General features: G+C 42.2%; 4 long non-coding RNA genes across 6 annotated transcripts in view; 2 read left to right on the forward strand and 2 right to left on the reverse strand.

Annotated features, from left to right (window-relative positions):
- Positions 1-22,084, forward strand: part of LOC118552313 (uncharacterized) — a 136,430-nt gene that overhangs the window by 98,479 nt on the left and 15,867 nt on the right. The window lies entirely within an intron of this gene.
- Positions 915-22,084, reverse strand: part of LOC144382396 (uncharacterized) — a 124,016-nt gene continuing 102,846 nt past the window's right edge. For 2 of the 3 annotated variants that reach the window (XR_013449267.1, XR_013449269.1), the window contains 2 exons: positions 17,395-17,515; positions 16,377-16,506 (listed from right to left, as the gene is read on the reverse strand). This is a non-coding gene — a long non-coding RNA (uncharacterized LOC144382396). Of the gene's footprint in view, positions 1,088-16,376; positions 16,507-17,394; positions 17,516-22,084 lie in introns of those variants that run through there. The other variant, XR_013449268.1, reaches the window with a different exon arrangement.
- LOC144382398 (uncharacterized) lies at positions 6,203-8,583 on the reverse strand. Its single transcript, XR_013449271.1, has 2 exons — positions 7,181-8,583; positions 6,203-6,454 (listed from the first exon to the last, which is right to left on the reverse strand). It is a non-coding gene; the product is annotated as an uncharacterized LOC144382398 (long non-coding RNA).
- Positions 13,824-14,782, forward strand: LOC144382146 (uncharacterized). The gene is made up of 2 exons (XR_013448578.1): positions 13,824-13,954; positions 14,430-14,782. It is a non-coding gene; the product is annotated as an uncharacterized LOC144382146 (long non-coding RNA).

A 22,084-nucleotide genomic window follows, 5' to 3' on the forward strand; every position in this document is an offset into this window, starting at 1 on the left:
AAGGAAACATAAAATGTAAGTTCTTAAATCTACTTGATCAAAAAATCTCCTACAGCAACTTTAACTCTACTTCCAATTAATAGCCTACACAATTATATAATCACAAAATGCTGGGCACTGTGATCTACTCTTAGCATGTATTTGTTTTAGCTATAGCTTGCCTATGTGAAGAAGTAGAAACATCTCCTATCTAAAGTAGTAAAATTAATTGCACCATTGTAGTCACATGATATTCAATGTTTCTAGAACTAGCTGGCAACACAGCTCCCAGAAACCCAATTGCCCATTTTGCTGTACCGATCCCAAGGCACTTTCAGGGAGGCTCAAACAATTGATAGACTCACCATACATTTTCCTAACCATGGAGAATTGTTTAGGGGCCAGGATCCAAAAACCACTGGCAGCTCTGTAACTGCATAGTGTTAGAGACGAGAGAGGTAAGTGCATTGGATATAAACTGTAAAGAAAAGGAAGGACCTGGAACATGATACCCCCACTCCAAACATTCATTACACCCTCCCCACTCCACCCCCTCCGGACCCTCCCCAAACACACAAAGTCCTCTAAAATTTGCTTAGTAAGGGGGAAGGAAGGGAACAACATTGCAGAAGAGAGCCTTCCAAACTCTTGTTAGATATGGGCAGCATCATTTAGTCATTCTGTATTTTTCCATTAAATATGTATTACATTTGTAATTGGGGGGAAGAAAAAGGACAGACTGTGACACAACTGGGCAGCAAAGGAAAACATAGGAGAAGTTCCTCTTTGTCTGTGGCCTGAGGTCAAGGCAATTCTTCCCTCACCTTCATGAGGCTTGCCTTTTGGCCCTAAGTATGAAATATCATTACCTTTACCTTTCATAGCTTCAGTTTAACGATAAACCGTGGGTCAGCAGTTACATGACTGACCTGGAGTGATTTCACACTGCTGCCTGCTGCACCACGCATGCGCGGGGTGACGACCTGGAGCCAGTGACTGTGGAAGCAGCTTCTGGTCAGACCAAACAGCACAGCCGCGGCAGACAGCTCTCTTTTCTGTTGTCTCTGGTTCCATCTTTTCACGTTTCTCTTTGTTTGTTTGTTTTTTTCTACAAGAAGACAAGGGTGTCTCATTGAAGCTTCAGGGAAATGACTGAATTTTAATGGAATCTAATTGGCTCCCATGGTTATCTCAAAGGAGCTGTGGTCATAAAAGTTAATTAAATTAGATTCATTTGCATATTCAAGGCCATTCTCTTCCCTCACTTTAAGACCAGAGAAAGGGAAGATGTGTCCCTCCTCCCTGGATAGGACACGCAACAATGTCCACATCGTTTTCTTTGTATGCTTGGAATTAGTCAGAGTCGTGGGTTATTCTTTTAATCCTCTTGCCTAGCTTGTGTTCTCCATTTTAGGTGTGTGTCAGTGCAAGGGTTAAATTGGTATGCATCGCAAGTCTCCCTTTGAAATACGGAACACAGTGCTTTATAGAACGAGCTTTGCTGTGCTTCAGACTGAAGTAATTTTCTAAACAAAAGGTGAATTCAGAATGTTCGGTAGAAAAGGAACTAGCAACATTTACAGGCACAAGACTAGCTAGAGGCATCTCCCATTTGTGTGCTTGCTTGCATGTTTATTGGCAACAACTGCATGCATAGCTTTCTTAGGGGTCAGAGCAATGGAATGATTGGACCCTAAGAGGATGTCTAGTCTACCCGGCTGCCGGTGGTAGGCCTAAAATAACCAGCTGAAATGGAACTCTGGCCTGTTTTCTGAAGCCTCAAGGGAAGTCTTCCTTCTCTATAATCCGACCCATTTTTAACAACCCTTAATATCATACTGGAAAGCATTCCTTTGTGTCAAACCTATATCCCTTCTGCTGCTGATTTACTGTTTATTCCCACATATATGCAATGCTGGTGTGAGGGATCAAACTCAGTCCCTCCACCCTGCTCATTTGTACACTGCCTTGGAATAGCAACTGGATATTGAGATTGGTCCAGTGCCCAGATCAGTCTCTACAGATTAAAGGCAGTGTCTGCCCTACTACTATTGGCCACTCTTACCCATTAATGCAGGTAAAGGTATATCATTCACTTCATTCTCCCTGTCATGAGAAGACAGGTCTGATTTATTTTTAGGGTTTTTATTTCTTTAATGAACACAAATGTGCCATCCCAGGCTAAGTTTTCAGGAAACAATGGTGGATAGGAAAGACTAAGATGCTGCCCTCATGCATGGAATTTGGACATAATATAAGTAATTACAAGTGAGGTAAGAGTTCAAAAAAGTGTAGGTTACCCAAAAATCACGTAACAGTCTGAGCTAACGTAGACTGGGAGGACAGGAAAGCTTTCTGGATAAAGGGATGTTTCACCTAAAACCTGAAGGATGAATAGAAATTATCAAAGTGGAGAAGAATATTCATGGCAGAGGGAATTGCATACGCAAAGGCCCCAACAGGAGAAAGAGAGTGGCCCGTTGGAGGGCTGGTGCTCAAGTTCAGACAGCAGGACAGAAGCTGTGGAGTCATCAGACATCACTGATGGCCTCTACCTGCTCAGCTATGGGAGGACTAAGCTGGGACTGACACCCAATGCCCTAGTCCTGGCTTTTGCAGTCTGAGAGCTTGGAGCCTCTGGATGCTTAGCGACAAGGGTCAGGCACCTGGGAAAAGGTGGAAGGAAAAGGCCCCACTTGAGTGCCCAGAGGCCTTGATAGCTCTAGAGGCTCCTGTGAGGTAGCATGGCATCTAGCACAACAGCTGTGGTCAGCTCGAAGGGGACCGAGGCGCTGTGTGTGCAGTCGCTAGCAACCCCTCACTTGGAAGATGTCCCCAACCTGTGTGTGCAGTCTCCAATCCCTCACCTGGAAGATGTTTCCAACTGTGTGTGCAGTCTCCAACCCCTCACCTGGAAGATGTCCCCAACCTGTGTGTGCAGTCTCCAACCCCTCACCTGGAAGATGTCCCCAACCTGTGTGTGCAGCCTCCAACCCCTCACCTGGAAGATGTCCCCAACCTGTGTGTGCAGCCTCCAACCCCTCACCTGGAAGATGTCCCCAACCTGTGTGTGCAGCCTCCAACCCCTCACCTGGAAGATGTCCCCAACCTGTGTGTGCAGCCTCCAACCCCTCACCTGGAAGATGTCCCCAACCTGTGTGTGCAGCCTCCAACCCCTCACCTGGAAGATGTCCCCAACCTGTGTGTGCAGCCTCCAACCCCTCACCTGGAAGATGTCCCCAACCTGTGTGTGCAGCCTCCAACCCCTCACCTGGAAGATGTCCCCAACCTGTGTGTGCAGCCTCCAACCCCTCACCTGGAAGATGTCCCCAACCTGTGTGTGCAGCCTCCAACCCCTCACCTGGAAGATGTCCCCAACCTGTGTGTGCAGCCTCCAACCCCTCACCTGGAAGATGTCCCCAACCTGTGTGTGCAGCCTCCAACCCCTCACCTGGAAGATGTCCCCAACCTGTGTGTGCAGCCTCCAACCCCTCACCTGGAAGATGTCCCCAACCTGTGTGTGCAGCCTCCAACCCCTCACCTGGAAGATGTCCCCAACCTGTGTGTGCAGCCTCCAACCCCTCACCTGGAAGATGAGGAGTTGAGGCACGGACCCTCCTCACTCACATTCTAGAAGCATTTAGCAACAACAGTCCCTGTACAGTTCGTTCGTTCTTAAGTGGGTCACATTATTACTAAGCTAGCCTACATTTGGGAGTGGGAGGAGGAGTTATTCAGACACAGCCAGCAGGCCTCTCTCCAATTCACTTCTTTTTTTTGGTGGGGGAGAGGGGTTAATTTTTTTTTTATTGTGGTAAAACATACATAACATAAAATTTACCATTTAACCATTTCTAAGTGTACAGTTCAGTGGTATTAATTATATTTGCAATGTTGCACAGCCCTCACCACTATTTCCAAAACTTTTTCACTCCAATTCACCTTTTTTTTTAAAGTGAGGATAGTTTCTTTTTCCAGTTTTATTGAAATATGATTGACATATAATGTATTAAAGGTATACAACATAATGATTTGATAGTGTATATGTTGAGAAATAATTACCACAATAAAGTTAACTCCAATTCACCTTTTTAAAAAAGATTTATTTATTTATTTTTAAAGGGCGTGGTGTACAAGCAGGGGGAGGGGCAGAGGGAGAGAGAGAATGTCAAGCAGACTCCCTGCTGAGCACAGAGCCCAACACTAGGCTCCATCCCAGGACGCTGAGATCATGACCTGAGCTGAAACCAAGAGTCGGACGCTTAACCAACTGTGCCACCCAGGTGCCCCAACTCCAATTCACTTTTAAACAAGTCTGGAGAAGTTCTACAAGTGTCCTCACAATCTATGAACCTGACCATCTGTCATGACTCCTGACTTGGACCTTGAGAGATCAGATACTGCTCTTAAAGCAAATGATGCTTCTTACCCCTTGTATAAAAATGTGTACAAAGGGTAAAAAATGTGTACAAAGGGTAAAAAGAAAGAGTAAACTGCTATGTAGTTAAATCCTCTCCTTCTGCCACGCACCTCATTCAAGATCATAGTGCTTAATACTGCAAATTTATTAAACCCCATCTATGTACCTAGATTAAGCTAGTTGCTTTGCACATGTCATTTGACAGGTAGATAATGTTTTTCCCATTTTACAGATAAAGGAATAGGCTATGGTGGGACCAGATTTTCAACCCAAATCAGTCTGCTTTTAAAATTTTAAAATTTGGTTAACCCCTCTATACCTAGTTGCTTCCCCAAAGGCAGCTATAGGGGAGACCTGAAGAGGGCATTTTGGAAAAATGAAGACGAGCAAAGGAAGACAAAAATTAAATTTGAGCTCATGCTTAACCTACTCAGATTTGTGATTGGTTTTGTCACATAAGTTTCTAGTTTCTCCAATCTTTCTTAACTCTCTAATCCATGTAATTGATGGTATTTACTGCCCCACTTTTCAAGGATGGTATGTGGCTCATTTACTTAATTAAGAAAATCCTAGCATCAGGGTGCTTAGCAGGCAGGAAAGGTTAAAGCCCAAGGAAGGGCTGAGCTCCCTGCACCTCAGGTAGGCACAGAAGGCCAGGAATAATGAAGCCAGGTGAATCGCCCACCCTCCAGAAACCCTGGCTGCAAGTTTTGATAGAACAGAAAATAAACACTGAGACAAGGGAACTGTCAGGTCAATTAGTATTAAGAGTTCTGATTTTGTTTTCTTTTTCCTTTAACAGGTGTACTGTGAAAATTCAAAGCATAAGGAAGGAGAATGGGTTAAAAATAGTATGACAATAGCCAGTGTGACAATAGCATAATTAAAAAAGCATCGTGGGTTATACAAAGGACTGTAGGAAAAAAACTTAAAAGAAATAAAAGCAGAGGCAGGAGCAAGCACACTAACACTGTGTGATCTTTAAAGGCTCAGAGTGAAATCATAGTAGGATATCATAAAATGAAAAAGAAATATAGGCTTCCAAAGTATGAAGATTTTTAGGGGTGCCTGGGTGGCTCAGGCAGTTAAGCCTCTGCCTTCAGCTCAGGCATGATCTCGGGGTCCTGTGATCGAGCCCCCTGCTTCTCCCTCTGCCCCTCCCCCACTTGTGCACACGTGCTCTCTCTCTCAAATAAATAAATTTTTTTTTTAAAGTATGAAGATTTTTAAATAGAAATGTTTGTCCCTCCACGTAAAGTCAGACATCATTATCTTGGCTTGCAGGGCCCTCTATGGCTTGCCTCTCCAGCCTCATCCCTTCTACCACCATGAACAACTCTCTAAAGAACTGCTTGGATGCCTTTCATTTGTTGTCATGCTCTCTTGCTCTCTCTCCAAGGCCTTACTTCCCTTCTCTGACATGTCAGAGTAGGTCAGATCTCCCAGTTATACCTTCTAACAGCTCCGTGCTAGCCTTATTATCCTTGTAAATATTACTCAACATCTGCTTTCCTACTAGAAGGTCTGCTCTCCCAGGGTGGGTCCAAATCCACCTTGTTTATTGCTCTATTGCCAACACTAGAACTGTTACAAATGAATGAATGAATGTTGGTGGCCATTTAGGTTTCCTTACGGATGAATGAATGAATGTTGGTGTTCATTTAGGTTTCCTTACGAATGAATGAATGAATGCTGGTGGCCATTTAGGTTTCCGACTGCCTAACTTCATGACATTTAAAGAAAACAATTGTTTCTTTAGTTCATGTAGCATGTCAGAATTTAACTAGAGAAGCAGAACCAGTATAAGGGTTTTTCGGGGTTTTTTTAATCTACCCATTTAGTTATTACAAGGAATTGCCTTACACAGTTGTAGGAGCTGGCTAAGCAAGCCTGACATCCACAGGGCAGGCATCAGAAAGCAGAGATCACAAGCAGGCTGGGACCTCACAAGAGTGAATTTGATGATGAGAGCATCCTGCAGCACCCGGGCTCTCGGTCCTGGAGTCGAATACACACACTTGGCCCAGGAATCGGTGAAATCAAATGAGGATCCAGCTGGAATGGAAAGCAATCTCAGGCCCAGCTGCTACTTTGCACCAACAAGGCAAATCAGCAGATCAGCAGCACCAATATAAGTTTTGTCCCAGAGTGTAGAAAAAGGTTTTACAGCTTTCCTTCTGCTCTGTGGGTGGACTCTCTGACATCACGGAGGGTTTAAACCCTCTTTTTAAAAGCTTTGCTTGGAGGTGAGGGGGAATTGGATGAAGGTGGTCAGAAGTGCAAACTTCGAGGTATAAGATAAATAAGTACTGGGGATGCAATGTACAACATGTGACTTTGGTTAATACTGCTATATGAGATATTTGAAAGTTGTTAACAGAGTACATCCTAAGCGTTCCCATCGCAAGAAAAAAATTTTTTTTTAATTTTCTCTATCTATATGAGATTGTGGATGTTAACTAAACTCACTGTGGTAATCATTTTGCAATATAAATCAAACCATCATGCTGTGTACCTTAAACCTTATAGTGTTGTATGTCAATTATATCTCACTGAAACTTGGGGGGGGGGTTCCTCTGATTAAATCACCTGGAACAATATCCCTTTGGTTAATTTAAACTCAGCTGAGTAGCGACTTTAATTACATCTGCAAAATCCCTTCACAGCAGCACCTAGATTGGTGCTTGGTTGAATTGGGAGTGGAGGTGTGTGTGTTACAAAATAGCTGCTGCCTAGCTATCAGCCAACAATTTTTACAAAAGAATCTTCTTTGTAGCTCACCATAGCCAGAAACACATTAGAAAAGGAATTCTGGAGGATGTAGTTCAGCTTAGCCAAGTGGACACATCCCAAAGCCATCACAGGTCACATCACAGGACGACTATCTCCTTAACCTCCAGTTTGACCCTGAGTGAAAGAAATTAATGACAGAAACTAGCAACATTCATAAGTGGGAGGGGCCCCTTTGCTAGGAGAAGTAGTGCTGACCCTGCAGAGGCAAAGCAAAGGAGTAACCCTGAATAGGAGCATAGAGCTAACCACCTTAGAGGAGCATGTTCTCAAGAAGTAGAGGAGGCATAAGGAGCTCTTACAGCCAAAATGGTGGGTGGTAGAATATATTTCTATCAAAAGCTGGGGAAACACCATTCCAGGGTTCCAGCTGAAATACAGATGTTCATCAATGAAAGTTTGTTGAAGAAATAAATGAGTCAATCAACAAATGAATGCCTCCTTCCAACTCCTCTATTCAGAAAAGGTTAAGGCCCTATATGAAACTATGGTGGTAAATAAGACACACTGTCATCACCTTAATGGAGGGTTCCTAGGGCAAAGATCAAGCAGCTCCAGCTGTAGGCCAAGAGTTCTCTTAAGAGCGAGCTTCTGACTGAGAGAGAGCCGTCAAATTGGCTGTCATCAGTCTCCTAGTGGGTACCAGATACTTTTTTGTTGCCATTTCTGCATTGCCAGACACACACACACACACACACACACACACACACACGACGCAATAGGCTTTGTGCAGCTTCCAACGCAAAATTAGGAAAGAGAGCCGAACATCTAGTTGACAGTGAAAATCTGGTAATCACAGAAGCCTAGGTATGACTTATCTTGAATAATCAATGATTGAATTATGTGCTTTTAAGCTTAGCCTATACCAAATGCCTCTGGGAAAGGTTAAAAAAAAAAACCTCAGAATCTGCTCTCCGGCTTAGTGATTGAATTATGCTGTGGGCTATGGTAAATTCATTGCAGTGCTAAAAATAGATGAAGGGCAGTTCAGTAACCCTGGGGAATTTCATCTGCCTCATTCATGCATCCAGTGATGCTGCTTACGTAAAGCCAAAATAAGCGCAACCAAAAGGGCATTGACGGAGATTGATAAAAGGTGATTCAAATAGAAACCAAGAAAACAAGCAAGCAGTTAACAGCAAAGATCAGGACTAGTCCCCGTTGCAAAGATCTGAGCAAGAAATGGGCCTCTGAAGATGATACAGTACCTTGAACTTTCTAATAGTTTCTAGAGGCAAATTTAGAAACCTCTTTCCGGATCCTCCAGCTGTTCTTTCTCCACACCTTCAGGCACAGACCCTCATCACAATCTCTCAGGGATTTACCCCTCACACTGGCAGAGCACACTCATCATCCCTCCTAGAAATACTCCTCCTCGACCTCCAGGCAGAGCACCAGAAAGTCAATTAAGAACCATTTTAAAATGTTACTCAAGCAACTCAGAGATAAGCAAAGATACCGAAAAGTTCCAGGAGTTCCCCTTGGCCAAGTTTACCACCGAATTATTTTATTAGAGGAAATCATTTATCAAAAGGTTGCAGGAAAGGTCTGTTCCTGGTCTCCAGCTGCCGGTGGAAAGAGTCTAGAATTGACTGGAGTAGCTCTAAGAGGCTGGAAACTCAGTTCATGGTCAAGTATGTCAGTGTTTTAAAACATTCTAACAAACCCAGCAGCACCATCTGTAAGGACTGCATAATTTGCAGAATTTCTTGCTAAATCAGCTGGCCAAATGCAAAGCCCATTGCTTTGGCGTCAGTACAACAGCGGGCTGCAGCCGGGAAGTATTTTAAGTGGATAATGAGTAGTCTCTTCTCTCAATGACTATATTCAAATCACTTCCACTGCCTAAAATATGCAAAGTTCCTAGTCAAGGCTGCCTTGGGAACTTCTGCCCCCTAACTCAGAGTTTGAATCTTTAAGGGTTGGGAGGGGGCTATTAGATTCCCCCTCCTCTATCCATATTGAAGAAAGCAATTGCCAGCAAAGACCTCGGACACTTCCCAGCTCGCACACATACACGACAGCTCACGTTCACACACAGAAAAAACTCAAACACACGGCTCACATTAGTCCTGAGATAGGCAAGGCTTACATCCTGCAGCTGAGAATAGCAGCCAAGTCTTTCATTTATTTAGTTACAGTATCTCCTCTAAAATTATTCATTATTTGGGTATTCCAAATGCCCTTTTTTTTTTAATGAGGAAACACAGGTAGAAAGTATTTCTCTGCCTTTTTCTCTTGAGAAATATAGTTCTCCATTGGTTATCCATGGAAAATGTTCTTTCTCTCTCTCTCTCTCTCCCTCAAGTAGCAAAACAGATGGAAGTTCCTTCTGTGAAGAAACCGAATTCTATACTCTTTATATCCAACCTCCATTACCTCCATCTCTATAATTTAAGATATCAATAAACATGCAATGAATGCTTGATTGTTTATTAAGTGAGCTGCTCCCCCAAGTTACTTTAGAATCTTACCACTCAACCCACGGTCCACAGACAAGAGCACCAGCATCATGAGCTTGTCAGAAATGCAGACTCGCACCCCAGACCTCCTGAATCAGAATCTGCATTTTAACAAGAGTTCCAGGAGACTTGCAAGCACATCAAGGTCTGAGAAGCACCATTTTAGAATACATCTTGATTTGTACACTGTTACTATTAGTCTAATAAAGCCTGTCACTCCCAAAGATCATTTCTTGCCATCGGGGACACTTCTGTGGAAGCAGTAAGTAATAACTGACTTTATTGGGCACTGTGTGTCAGGAGTAGAGGGCACATAGTTAACGTGATGGGAGTTACACAGCTAGAAAAACGTGGAGACGGTCAGAACTCAATGTAGCTTCCGGGTCCACATTTTCCACCACTGGGCTGCAAAGCCAGGTGCTACCGCTCAGCAGGAGTACTATCAGTGTGTGGGGCTGGCCATGGTAAGGAACTCTCCCCTGTTCTGCGGAGCGTGGGACAGCCCTGTCGTCCACCCACTAAGTGCAGTATCCTGATGCCCTAAGAAAAACCCACCACATTTCTACATACCCATGGGGGTGGGCCTGGCTCACACAGAACCAGTGTCTTGTGGCTTTCATGTAGTGATTTTGAGAAACTAGTTTTCTGGGACTTCTTTCTTCCAATGTTTAATCTATTTATAAAATTCTTTGACATTTTACATTTTATTTTTCATTTCCACAGAAGGCTATAACTATTGAGTATCTACTCTATGCAGTGTAAAAGATAAGGTCCCTGCCTGCCAGCAGCTGACCATCTGGTTAGCGAAATCAGGCCTTAGCAATTCAAGGCACGCTATGATTAAGTCTAGAAATGACAACAACAGCAGTAACAAAAAGACCTAGATTCATATTCTGACTTTATACCACTTACTACTGGCAAGTCCACTGGTGTTCTCTAAGCCTCGTTTCCTCCATCTGTAAAATGGGGGCATTATCAAACAATGCATGTAAATTGCCAACACAGTGCCTAAAGCATGAGCCCTGCTTAGTAAATGTTAGCCGCCCCTATCACTCAGCACCTCGTCCCAATCAGTGTAGATACAAGACAAAACTGAGATGGAGAAAGGATGTGCCTTAAGGGAAGAGACCGCTCTCTAGGCAGGAGGCACAGCCTAAGCAAGAACTTGGTGTCAGGAGTGAGCATGCCTAAGGAAGAAACTGTATAGGACTCACAAACTAGATGAAGTGAAGGGGTCAGGCCAAGGGGCTATTAGAAGTGAACATGTGGAAGAAAAAAAATTGAGTTTGCATTTGCACAGAATCTCCTGGAGCTTTCTGAATTTCTTTAGTACCATGACTTTCTAGAAAAAAGTGTAAGCCTACAGAAAAGTTGAACTTCTATACCAATGAGCATAGATGTATCTATTACCGGTCAGTCTTTAAGAAAAAAATAAATACCTGGCATTGCTATGAGAGATATTTTAAATTTTTATTTAAATTCAAATCTGTCATCTAATTTATTTCCAACTTCACTAAATGTGAAGCCCAGACCTGGGCTGATAAATAAGTTTACATAAAGAATATATTTAGTTCTTCAAGTTTATAAAGTCCACAATTTCTCAGCATAAAAGAGGATTTTAAAAAGGATCCCAAAATATCTTAAAATGTCCAAGAAGGTATTGTTACTACTAGTGAGTTCAAATAGCTTGCTGCAGCATTCTTATTACTGCTGCTCATTAGTAAAAGTACTATATAACACCCAGCAGAAAAGAATAATTAGCAAATCAATTAATTAAGGCCCTATCAACACTCCTCTTGCCACCCCCATCACATCTTTGTTGTAAATAAGCTTTCTTGCCTACATTAAAGTCATTAACTCTCCATATGTAAATAATAATGTCCTTTAATTTAAACTGATTAAATATCAGAGAACAAATTTCAATCCACTCTTTCTGATCGAGCCAGGATATTAAAAACAAAGAGCATTATTGTCTTACTTAGCAAATTCAACACAACTGTATACACTTTTGAATTCATTAATTTCCAGATTCACCTCCCCTCCTGAGGACATGAGCCAGAATGCTATCTTTAGCTATAATACACACACACACACACACACACACACACACACACACACACAAATACTATAGTAATTAAAGAAACCACCCATTTCCTTCCCCCTAAGTTCCAGGAAGCTATGTTATTTCTGTGGACCAATTTCTATTTGCCAACTGTTCTCCAGAGCTTTTAACGCAAAATAAAATGTACTAGAAGCTATTCTTCAAATGACAGCCAAGAACACATCTCCTAGTGTCTCCTCCCTTCAGAGGAAGAAGCAAAAAATGTTTGTGTGTATTTAAGACCTTTACATTTAGGATTTTGTTAAATCCTAAAATATGTAAAACCCCACAGTGTCTTGAAAAGAAATGTTCGAAGGAACCTCTAGTCTCTAAAGTTAGATTCTCTGCAACATTCACCTCTTATTTTGGCTTCTCTAATTATCCCTTTTAACTTAATGCTGATTATTTTTATTTCTTCCATCTTTCCTCATACCACATTGTTTACGACTGGTAAAAAATATATATATATGTATATATATATATTTACATATGTCCTCAGTGGTAATTTCTCAGTGTGTTCCCCTCCCCCATTTACACTAGGGGACTTGGTGGGGGTTTTGGCTTCTTTTATCCTTTTCCTTCTTCAGTTGAAACAGAATAAATTATCCATATAATCACCAACAAACAACTTCTTAACTATTTCCCACTCCTCAAACTTTGATGTTATTATAACATAAATTAGATTTATCTCAACCAAGAGTCACATGGGGATCACGTCATCATGAGAAGGGAGATGAGGGGCGGGGGGACTTATTTCCTTCTGATTTGGATCCGAGATAGATATCTTGTGTTCCCCAGAAGAGAGCCGACATAAGACATCTCCACAGCAATTCCCCACACTCCAATCTTCTCTCTGTTCTTGTCCCTCACAAATACCTCCCAGAAGGCCAGATTATTTTGTTAGAGAAGCTCCAAACTGCCTAAAACCCCAAACAGGACAGAAACTTTAGCAAAAGTTTACGTAACTGATACTTCTTTTCCTCATTACGACCAACACAAAAAAACAGCCTCCCCTTCCTGCTCCTCAGAAGATGCCCTTCACTTCCTGTCCAGGTCAGATTCCTCTGCTGGAGGTTCACCCAGGGCTCCACTTCCTGCTGCCTCAGAGCATGCTTCATTTCCTGTGAACTTGATGCCAGTTTTCCTCACAGGCTCCTTAGCCTGTCCCACCATTTGTTTACTTCTTGCTTGCTCCCGACGCCTTCTGAACTCGTCTCCTAGACCTGCCATTCTCTCCCTGTTCTTTGCCCACTCACCAGCTTCACCCTTCCTTAAAACCATCTTTTTCACAGAAGACATTCAGTAGCTAAGGCCAGTCAGAACTTTTTCGTATCCTGTTGATTCTGGTTTGCTTTACTAGCTTACTGCAGGATTCCATGTCTTTTAAAGGCCTAGAACCTCACACTTAATTAGGAATATTTGATATCTGAATTGTGCTGCTTATCAACTATGAGCCATGCCTTTGTTTTTTAGTTTTGTTTGTTGTTTTTTATGCATTAAGCAAGACTACAACTACCAGCTACCTCTCCTGACCCCAAGGTTAAATTAGTTCTTCCAGTCATTCTTTCTCATAATACCTTATATTTTTTGTTGTTTCATTTATGACCAGTGTAACAAATTATCTATTTGATAGTTTCCCCTGCCCTCACCCCGCAGCCTGTAAACTTTACGAGACCAGGAAAAAGCCCGGTTGGTCCCTTGTCAAGCTGTCCTCTTTTTTTTCTATTCTGCCTTCCTCACTTTCTGCTGCCAACACAAACACAGGGCGTGGCACATATTAGAAGATCAATAAATACATATTGAATGCACCACAAAATAAAAAAAGAAAAAGAAATGGTAACTGTGGGAAATGATGGATATGTTAATTAGTTTAATTGCGGTGTATATTTCACAATGTATACATATATCAAATCATCACTTCATACACCTTAAATATATATATACTTTTTGTCAATTATACTTCCTAAAGCTGGAAAGAAAAAATACATACTGAGTAGATGAATGAATGAATGAATGAAAACTTCTCCCTTTTTTCATCCCCATTCTTCTTCTTTCAATGCTACACCTAGCTCTCTCACCTCCAACCATAATGACCACTTGGCTCTGGTAGGACCGAAGAAGTATATGCCCTGCCCCTGGTTGATTATGTGAATAACACCTTTGAGGGCCTTCCAGGAACAGCATCAGACCAGAGTCACAGTGGTAAGACTTTTGTTTAACTGCAACAGTGCATCTTTCCTTAATCATTTCCATTAAAAAAGTAATCTCCCTTTATAAATGTTCTCTATGTCTCTGTCAAGGCGTTATATAACCTGACATCTTTGGGTTCTGTGGTGACAGATTCTGACATACATATAGGAAATTCTTCTTCAAACACGAACAGAAGTTGGCAAAAGATTGCTTTTCTGCACCACTTTGCAAAAACCACTAATGTGGAGTGGGTTGCACAATATAAATTATTCAGATCATAAATCTAAAGTAATTAGTTCATCATGATCAATACAATCTAAGTGAATTGGTGTGTGGCATTCAATTTTCATAATATAATTAGTTTTGAAATATTCAAATTAAGGAGACTAAGATCATCATAAAAAGTACTGTCTCCTGATTAAGTAGAAGAATACTGCATTTTGGTCTTTATACTAATAAATCTAAATTATGTTCTTTTTCCATTTAGATAAAAAAATTTTTTTTTTAATCAAGTCATGTCTGACTGGAGTTACTAAAGCCCTAGCCATTGAGAAATATTCGAAGAATGATGGAAAGTCAGCAAAGGTCATTTGCTGATGAATTTGAGTTGTCTCGTCATAAGAAAATTTATTTTTTTCAGTAACTAAAAGCTGGCAGTTTTGAAAACTGGTCCCTCGAACCCACAAAGAATTTTTCTAAACCACAAAGAACAGATAAGTTTTCTTCCTAATGAGAAACTTTGGATTATCGTTCTATTCATATGTCCAATTTAAGCTATGTCATTTCCATAAACTTATTTTTATGTTCTGGACTTGCCAAGATAATAAACTGTCTCCTGTTTTCAAATTTTTCTGAGCTTGGAAAAGTGATGTCTACATGGCTCATTAAAAGTATCCTCGATGAGGGGCACCTGGGTGGCTCAGTCGTTAAGCGTCTGCCTTCGGCTCAGGTCATAATCCCGGGGTCCTGGGATCGAGCCCCGCTCATCGGGCTCCCTGCTCCGCGGGAAGCCTGCTTCTCCCTCTCCCACTCCCCCTGCTTGTGTTCCCTCTCTCGCTGTCTCTCTGTCAAATAAATAAATAAATAAATAGATAAATAGATAGATAAATAAGTATCCTCGATGAATTCTCGTTGTTTTAGGTAGAGTTTCTCAACCTGAGCACGACTGACATTTGGAGACAATTCTGTGTTGTGGAAGCTGACCTGTGCATTGTCGAATGATTAGCAGCATCCCTGGTCTCCACCTACTCAATGCCAGTAGCATCTCCCAGCTGTGACAACCAAAAAGTCTCCAGACATTGCCAAACGTCCTGCGGGTGGCAAAATTGCCCCCAGAGGGAGAGCCACAGTTTTTAAGTATTATGTCCTTCCAAATAAGAAGGCATTATTAAGTCATTATCTTTCTTTCTCTTTATTCTTTATCAGTAATTCTAATAACCATTCATGAGACAATATTTAAAGCCTCCCAAGAAAAATTCACCACAATTAAAGCAATCGGAGGAATGCATTTCATGCAGAAATTGATTTTTTTTCCCTTTTCCTGATTATCCAAGTAATTTTGTCTCTTGCCTCAAACTCTTTGCTTTGAGACCTGAGACTCGCAGCTACAGCAAAGGGTGCTTCCGTGGGGTGACTAATAAGCTAGAGCAGTATAATGCAGTGAGTAAGGGAATGTCCTACTAGCATCAGATGCCTAGCTGCCTATCCTGGCTTAAACATGTTTGTGCCTTCATTTTTCTTATCTGGAAAATGAAAACAATGACAACAGCAGTACTTATTTGTGGTAAGACATAACAATAGTAGACCTATAGTGTGTACTTATGTATTAATTAGCTGTTATTAGTTAACGGTTATGAAGTAATTTGCCAGATCACCCAGAGATTGGCTATCTCTGCCCTGGCTTCTGTGGCAAAAACTTCTAATCAATAAGCATAAAACTATCATTTCCCTTAACCGTGAATTCTGGGGGTTCGGTGGGTTCTGCCTTCCAGCAGCATTCCATGGATGAATTACCCCGCAGCTCTCATAACTCTAGGGACATGTTCACCACATTTTTTTAAAGATAATGGGAATTGATTTTTATCTTTAATTTTTGCTTACAAATAATTCATCCGTTATGAGAAAAATAACAAGCTCCAAAGGGAAAATGCAGACACCCTTCTGTTCCCACACTGCCTTGAGTCAAAGGATAAAAATTATCTACCACCAATAAGCTTAATGAGAAACAACCTTCGAGTTGTAATTTCAATAGACTATAAATTGAGGTCTAGCTCTACCCACGGTGGTGCTCTTCTAAAATTCAGAGTTAAATACTGTCTCATTACTCTGTCGTATTAGCTGGGACTCTTTCTGATGAAAGTGACTAAAACCCAATTAAAACTAACCTAAGGAAAAAAATGGGGGAGGGGGGACAGAATTTATCAGCTCTTGCAACCTGGAAGTCCACAGGTGTTCCGGCTTTAGATGGAGCTGGATCGAGCTCAAGTCTTGTCATCATTCTCGGTCTCCAGGCTCTGCTTTCCTCTGTTGTGCTGCTTTCATTCTCTCCAAGTGAGAATTCATCTCTTATCAAAATGAAGGAATAACAAGGAAAAAGTATGTTGAGAAGCCAAAGCAATGGCTACTACACTAGATAATATCCTGATTTACACGTAATTGTTAATAAAGAAACGAGCTAAATAGAGACCTGCTCCCTTAAGAAACCCAAGTTCTACCCATTATTCAGAGTCCAGGAAAATTGCCACCTCTGCTATGTGGCCTTCTTTGATAACCTCACCCCTAGTAATTGCTACTTTATCAAAATGTTTAATGGCTTATTGTCTACATAGTTTATTTTGCAAAATAGCATGAATTGCTTTGTATTATTAACTATATGTAGAAAAATATGAACATATACGTTGTACATCTCCAACTCAATTTTTTTGAGAGAGAGAGCGTGTGCACATGCATGCACGCACGCACATGGACACACAAGCTGGGGAGGGGTGAGGGGCAAAGGGAGAGGGAGAGAGAGAATCTTAAGCAGGCTCCACACCCAGCGTGTGGAGCCCCACATGGGGCTCGAGCTCAAGACCATGAGACCATGACCTGAACCAAAATCAGGAGTCGGATGCTTACCTAAGCCACCCAGGTGCCGCTCAATTCTTTTTTTCAGCCACAGTGATTTTTTATTATAAAAGTGACACCTAATTCTAATAATACCTGGCTTATTGAACACTCGTATTTATTATAGATTTTTCCCAATCTCCCTTGCCCTCTCTGCCCATGTGATGGTAAAAGGATTTTATTTAAGGCATAAATACACAAGGACAAAGAAGAAGCAAAAAGCAACAAAACATGGGAAACTGGAAAGTCAGTGGTAACTGACTTCGCAAAGCCAAGGAACTGGAACAACTTTGCTGGTCTGGGCTACGGAATCCCAGAAAGACTTAGGAAGGAGAAGTTGCACATACCTCTGAAAGTGGAGGTTCGGTTCCAGTGGGAGGCTGAAAACTGGAGTCTTGACTGAGTGTCCATGTAAAAGCACTTTCTCCTGGGAGTGAAAGGCACAGCACGGGCATACAGTCGGTAGTCCTGTAAGAGCATGGCATGGGGACAGGTGGCGGCTACACTGGCGGTGAGGCCAGCAGACAGAGTTGTTGAATCACTGCGTTACACACCTGAAACTAATGCAACGCTGTGCGTCAACTATACTTCAGTTGTTTAAAAAAAAACACTAAGTCCACCAGCCAGGACTCCTCCACCCACTGGAGCAGCACAGCTGCCCCTCCCCGACCTAGCAGAAAACCAAGCCTCCTCCTTGAGGAGGTAAAACAGAGAGACTCAGGCATGAAAGTCATCAGGCCCAGCTGGAGTCAAGGACATACTATCAAAATCAAGGACACTTGAGGCACCTGAGTGGTGCAGTCGATTGAGCATAGAACTCTTGATTTCAGCTCAGGTCTGATATCAGGGTCATGAAATCCAGCCCCGAGTGGATCTCTGCACTCAGCGCAGAGTCAGCTTGAGATTCTCGCTCCCTCTCCCCCTGCCCCTCCCGCTCCTGCCCTCTCTCTCTCTAAAATAAATACATCTTTTAAAAAAAATCGAGGACACCAGGCCCAGCGGGAGTGGAGGAGTGGTCTTTGCACACTCACCACGCAACTCCATCCCTAACTGCAGCAACAGTAATGATGTCATTGTAGCTCCCATTTGCTGAACATTGACTACATACCAGCCACTGGGCTAAGCATTATACGTGCTTGATATCACCTCTGATCCTCAAATAAATCCTATGAGGTAAATACTATTTTGTTCTTTAAAATACTTTAAGGGGCACCTGGGTGGCTCAGTCTGTTAAGCGTCTGACCCTTCATTCCAACTCAGGTCATGATCTCAGGGTGGTGAGATCAAGCCCCAGGTCAGGCTCTGCACACTAGGTGTGGAGCTTGTTTAAGATTCTCTCTCCTTCTACCCCTCTCCCCCTAAAAAATAAAATTAAACTAAAAGGCAAGTAAAAGGTTATATAACTGGTTAAGTTTTAATAAGATTAAGTAACTGGCTGAAGAACTCACAACTAATCAATGTCAAAGCCCAAGTTTGGACCCTGAATCACTACACTAAATGACCCCCCGTTTATCAATTGATTTGTTCATTTATTCATTCAACAAACATTTGCTGTGTGTCCAATACTGATTCATCAAGATTTGTAAAGATGAATATAACATATGGTCTCTATCCCAAGAAGCTCTCAGTATAAAGAGGGCAACAAATCAATAAACAAGTATAACTGGTACATTGAACACGTAGGTCTCCAAACTGGGGTTAGAGAAAGGATTCTGTTATTTCTCTCAGCCAGTTCTCTGACTCTGTCCCGAGGCCTGTGTCTTCCCTACATGGAAAGTAGATGAAATCTTGGGCAGATTCCATAAACCCTTTTGAACACTCTTAGGGCAAAGTCCCTCTGTCTCTGTTAGTCACAAAAACAGTCTTGATTTTAATTCAATAATCTGAAGCTCATTCAAAGTTAAAGCTCCTCAGCTCCCTGGCTGGAGAACCAGTAGTGGGGAGGAAGGGGCATGGTGAGCCTGTCTCTCTGCCTCGTGCTGTTCCTCCTCTTCTGCGCCTTCCCAATACTGCCTCTCATTCCTCCGGGGATGGAGGGAGAAAGAGAGGGATAAACAGGAGGTAACTTAGCTATCCAGTCCTCTTGTGATCCGGCAGCTGTGTTCTGTGGCCTTGAAGAGTTTTGGGGCTGACTTCCTATGATGAGGCTCTGGGGTTGGATCTCAAGATATCCCCCCGGAGCCTTCTGAGCAGCCCAACTGACACAGGCCACGCCTCTCTTCTAGCTTCTGATCTCCCTCTCTCTGCCTTCAGCCACCCAGAGTTGCACCTCTACTAGAGTAACTGCTCTCTTCCACTTATCATCTTGGGCAGAATTCAGAAAAGGCTCCAGGCTATTTTGCTCCGGTGTGTCCCCAGTCCAGTCAATGAGACACTTTTACACACTCTTGCCAGTCATCGTGAATGAAAGTGCAGTGTATCCCCCATGAAGAATGTTTCTCTCTGTTCTGCCAGCAGGCAGGTGGCTCTAGCCCCAGTCCCTTACCTTCAGTATGCTCAGGCGCAGGACCAATGCCTATCCCTTTGCCCTCAAACCCCATGGCACTTCTGTGTTTCTCTTGAATGGTCCTGTTGAAGGCATCTCTCTTGACTATGGAGACTTGAGGGTGGTAGCTCTCAGGCCTCCCTCTGTATTATTGCACATATTTTTACTTCTAGAGCATTATGCTTATAGAGACAACTCATGGTTTCACTTAATTTTCCACTGAGGTCATAATCTATTTTTAGAAATGCATTCTATGCAAAATATATAAACAAGCTCAGAGTAATGCTTCCAAATACAGGACTATGTAACCCCTGAGAAAAAGAAAACCTCTGGGGTCTTGTTTCTGATGGCATTCATCCTTATCAGAGGCCACTTGAGAATTATTTATAAGTCAAAAGGTGAGTAAGTGTCCCACGCAGCAACAACTTTCCAGACACACAAAATTAGGCCTAATTGTCAACCTCTGAATTGCACTCACTAAGTCTTTACTTGCATGTCTTGCTTTTGATAGAACATTTGGAAATAATCTTATCCCTGATGCTACTTGTTTCTCCCAGACACTACCATGCACATGAACATGTATTATTTTCATGGAAGTGTGGAACTTGCTGTCTACTGAAAAAACTCATAAAAATTCTGAGACAAATAATAGCTAAACAATATAAATTCAGACTAGGCCATCCAGTTTCGTTCCTCTTTGAACGATTACTCGATATGTTCCACAGCTTCAAGGCTAAGGGGGTTATTTCCTCAACATCACTGTCTCACCCTTGTATTTCCTTAACTGGGTTCCCTATTGCCTATAATATCAGCCTTTACCAAACATTATGATAATGCTATTTGTTTTCAATGGGATTATGAGATTTTTCTTAATTAAACATGAAGCAAACTTCAATACTCAAATCTCACTAGAAAACATGGAAGTGGGGCACCTGGGTGGCTCAGTCAGTTAAGCTTTGGATTCTTGATTTCGACTCAGGTCATGATCTCAAGACTGGGACCAAGCCCCGAGTGGGGCTCCATGGTGGGCATGGAGCCTGCTTGAGATTATCTCTCTCCCTCTGCCCCTCCCCACTTCCTCTCTTAAAAAAAAAAAAAAAAAAAAAAACAACTTAGAAAACACAGAAGCTTCTTATTAAACAGTTTCTGAATGTCCTTCCTCTTACCAGGCATGATTATAGATCAGTATCAATCACCAACCCACAAATCACATGGCCAAAATATCCCAGAGAGAGTCACCCAAGTCTGCTACTGCCCTATAGGAAGTTCCCAGGACTAGGCTTAAAGGCTGCTTTCTTTCTCTTTATTCTTTTTTTTTTAAGATTTATTTATTTGAGAGCAGGGGGTAGGGGGGCAGGGGCAGAGGGAGAGGGAGAGAGAAACTGAAGCAGACTCTGCACTGAGTGCACAGCTGACACGGGGCTCTATCTCACAACCCTGACATCATGACCTGAGCCAAAACCAAGAGTCGGTCACTTAACCGGCTAAGCCACCCTGGTGCCCCTTAAATGCTGCTTTCCTAACACCCACACCTCCCCCAGGCTCCCAGAAGGCCATCTATCACCTTTGTCTCAGCATCTCCTGAGCACACATCAGGTCTGGCACATAGTGGGCCTTCAATAAATGTGAACTGAATTGTTTAATTGAATTTTAAGCAAGGACAGCCAGACCTCTTAGCAGTCATGTCACAGATGTTTTGAACCTCCTTTTTTTGGGGGGGGGTTGCTCACAATCAGCAGTTGTTTTATTGCTTTTACCATAAAAATTAAATCAGGGAGGAATCATTCACAGAAGGAAGTGGAGCTTGAGTGACTTAAGGCCATTTCGTGGCTCTCCCTAGCTCTGCTTTGGTCCTCTACCAAGTAACTCTGCCTTTAGCTTTAAATTAAAACAAGGAAAGGAGAAGAGTAAGGTTAGAGAGATTGGGTCAGCTTTTCAGAGGAGGAAAGAAACACCTCTATTGTCATAAACTACAGGAAACATTTCTTGAGCCTACTAATTTGAGTGCAATGACAGAATCAATTGAATGACTTGGAAGCCCTGTTTGGAGAGAACACCCTACGAAGGGCAAGAGGTGCATAACTTCCAACTTGCTTGGACTGACGTTGACAAGAGGTCTAAACTACCAAAATAATCTTCCATGATTCCACTTACAATGTAAAAGTGGATCAAATGGTTGTTCATGAATGTGTTGAAAATAGTCATTTGAATGTGTATATTAATTTTAGGAAAAAAATTTATGATAGGGTAGGGTTGAATTTTATGATTTTACATAATTCCAGGCATCCTTGCATAATCAATGTGTGTTTACGATCTTTTATGGGACTCAGGCATGATTCTACTATGTTAAATTATTTTAGAGGATTGCAGCTGTAGCTTTGTCTTTTTGACAGGTTATCGATCATGACTGTATTTTCTGTGACACTGAGTCCTTGGTCAGCCCTCAATTACAACATTGGCACCAGAGGAGAAAATGTTCCATTTTATGGAAGATGGGATTTCTAAGAACACGATGTGGCGAGAAGCGAGACTGACTATAAAATCTAGAAACG

Source organism: Halichoerus grypus, chromosome 6 (assembly GCF_964656455.1).
Source record: "Halichoerus grypus chromosome 6, mHalGry1.hap1.1, whole genome shotgun sequence".
NCBI lineage: Eukaryota > Metazoa > Chordata > Mammalia > Carnivora > Phocidae > Halichoerus > Halichoerus grypus.